This window comes from Pteropus vampyrus, unplaced genomic scaffold, assembly GCF_000151845.1.
Source record: "Pteropus vampyrus isolate Shadow unplaced genomic scaffold, Pvam_2.0 Scaffold31, whole genome shotgun sequence".
Classification (NCBI taxonomy): domain Eukaryota; kingdom Metazoa; phylum Chordata; class Mammalia; order Chiroptera; family Pteropodidae; genus Pteropus; species Pteropus vampyrus.
Genome location: NW_011888812.1, coordinates 4,251,999 through 4,254,682, shown reverse-complemented (window position 1 = coordinate 4,254,682; position 2,684 = coordinate 4,251,999).

The window sequence follows — 2,684 nt, the reverse complement described above, 5'->3', positions numbered from 1 at the left end:
AAGCCTTCTTCAGGGAGTGACCTTAAAGGTTAAATATACTTGGGAACATGAAAATTAAGGCATTCCAGGAAAAGAAACATCCTGGCAGACTGAGAGGCATAACAATATAAAAACACAAAAGGTATGTATAAGGCTTAACAGGAATTCAATTGGTCTGAGAAAATTTCAAAGGAAACCATATTGTGCACTCATATTTAAAGTCTATTTAGTTTACCAACAAAACTTCAGTTTGGTGAAGTTAAGTCATGGGGATTGTTTATAAATCAACAGTGAATCTTTTCCTATCTATTTAGGGAATCATCGTAAAATAGAACCATTGAGTTCACTGAGTGAAAAAAAAAAGTTATTTGTGAAAAAAAAAGTTGAAGCGTCTGGGGAAAGACTAAAGTTGTGACAGAATTATTTGTCAAAATGGAGAGTGAAGCAAATATGTCTTCTTTAAAAAGCTGAGACTGCAGGCTTTTATATGAAATGACTATGAATGAGAACCTAGTATTCTCAGTTGACAATGAAAAATTGTAACTGAAGTTGAAGTTTGTACTATTCTATTAGTATCTATTGTGCTATAATGTTGATAATAGTGGTATTTTTACTTTAATTTATCATTGATAATCTAAGTAAAGGGTTTTATACTTATGATTGCCATTCCAATTATTGACATTTTAAGATATCATTTAAATTATTCAAACTGTCTTATTTTTTATTTTGTTTATATTATAATTATGCCTATCATCAGACACAAAACATAATTACCTTATCTAAACTACAGTGAATCATTTTGATAAAAGATAATTAAATTCAATTCACTATCACGATCTATAGTTGGTTCAGTTTCTAATAAACACATTGTACAATTAAATAGTATTATACAGTATGTATAGGGTAGAAGGAATACTTTATGCTTAACCTTGTCAGAGCAGCCAGAAAAATATTCCAAGCAAGTTTTGTAAAATTTAAGTAGATAAAATTAGACTATTTAATGATTCATTTTATGTAAAATTAAACTTCAATCAAGTCAGAAAACAAAAGATTCAATTAGCAAACATATATTGTATGTATTCATCTTCTGTTTTGAGTTTGAGTTCAAAATAGCTAATCTTGAAAAGGAAGGAAACGATATCAAAGGCATCTCATTTAGATTGGGATTCTTGGGTTCTGGAGTTGGCAAAGAAATTGACAGAGATTCTGAAAGTAAATATTTTCTATGCTCCTGAGCTGGATTATGGAGCAATTTCAATCTAGCTTTGATACCACCCTACTTTTTCTGGCTTCATGGAAGGATTTTAGCAGTAGTAACATATGTTTCAGGTTTCACTGCTTTTTGCTTCTTTCTTACTTGAAAGTAAAATTCCATCACGCAGTCTGGAGCACACCTACCTGTCTGTTAAGGTTTTGGTAGGGTTGCATATAATTTCAAAACGTATTTAGGAAAGAGAGAGATTATATTCTACCCTTCTAGGTTCTGCTGGGTGATCTGATCATTAAATCAACATGTTGATCTGATCATTAAATCAACATGAGATAGATTAGCAACTAAAAAATAACCAAATTTAATTACATATGTACATCTGGAAACTCCACATACATGAGCATATCAGAGACCCCGCATACATGAGAGGCTCAGAGACAGGTGCAATGACGTAAATATGGCACTAAGCCAAAGAGTGAGGTAAGGTGCCCTAGGGCTTCAGAGAGGAAGAGGGCAATTTGTGGAATGATAAGAAAAGCAGATGTTCAGTAATTAGGTTTGTCCTACCAGACAGACAAGTTCTTAAAAGTTATTTTTGGGCCATAACTTTTACTATGGGCAATAACTTTTACTATGGGCAAGGCCCGCATTTTAGATTCTTCTCGGTAGTTAAGGCAGGGGCAGACATTTCTTCTCAGCCTTAGGATCTTAAATGCCTTCAGCTCAAAATAATACACATGCTAGAGTGATACATCTTGAGGAAGCCTGTTCTGAACCACTTCAGGTAAAATATCAAAGAATATTGTAATTCTAGATTTCCATCACTATGCTTTTAGATACAAGGTTCTAAATTGTATTATTTTAATGTTAACACCAAATCTCTTTTGCTGTAATAAGTATTATGTTATATGTTATGTAATATGTAATGTGATATGTACATGTACTTATATAAATATAGGAAAAAAATAAATATATTGGGTTTTCTCTTAGGTTTAAATGACATAAATATCTTAAACGAGCCTGGAAAATAAGCACTCAATATATTTTAGTAATTCTTCTCTTCCTCCTTATTTGCCAATACTCCCCGCATGTAAATCTCCAACCTCTTTTTATGGTCCTCGAACCTAATATTTCTTAGTAAACACTGTCCAGAGTAATCCTTTAACCATTGGGCCAACACTAAGTTTACATCTTGTTTTTGCAACTCATGCTTACGCAAACGAGATTCCTAATTTGGAAGATGAAGGACATTATTGGACATATAGGATTGTTGAAGTCTAGATTACCTAAAGTAGATGGTAACATGAAGGTGAGTGACAGAAGACTGTTGTACTGTGGTAGCCAAATTTCATGAGGTTGTATACAGGCAGGAATTTTGAAGAATAGTGAGTTCAACAGACTTGAGAAGTGGCAGAAGAATGGGGACTGTTAGTCTGTAAGCTGCTTAGATGTCATTAACAAACCAATAGTTTTTTCTGGATCCTAAGTATGGATA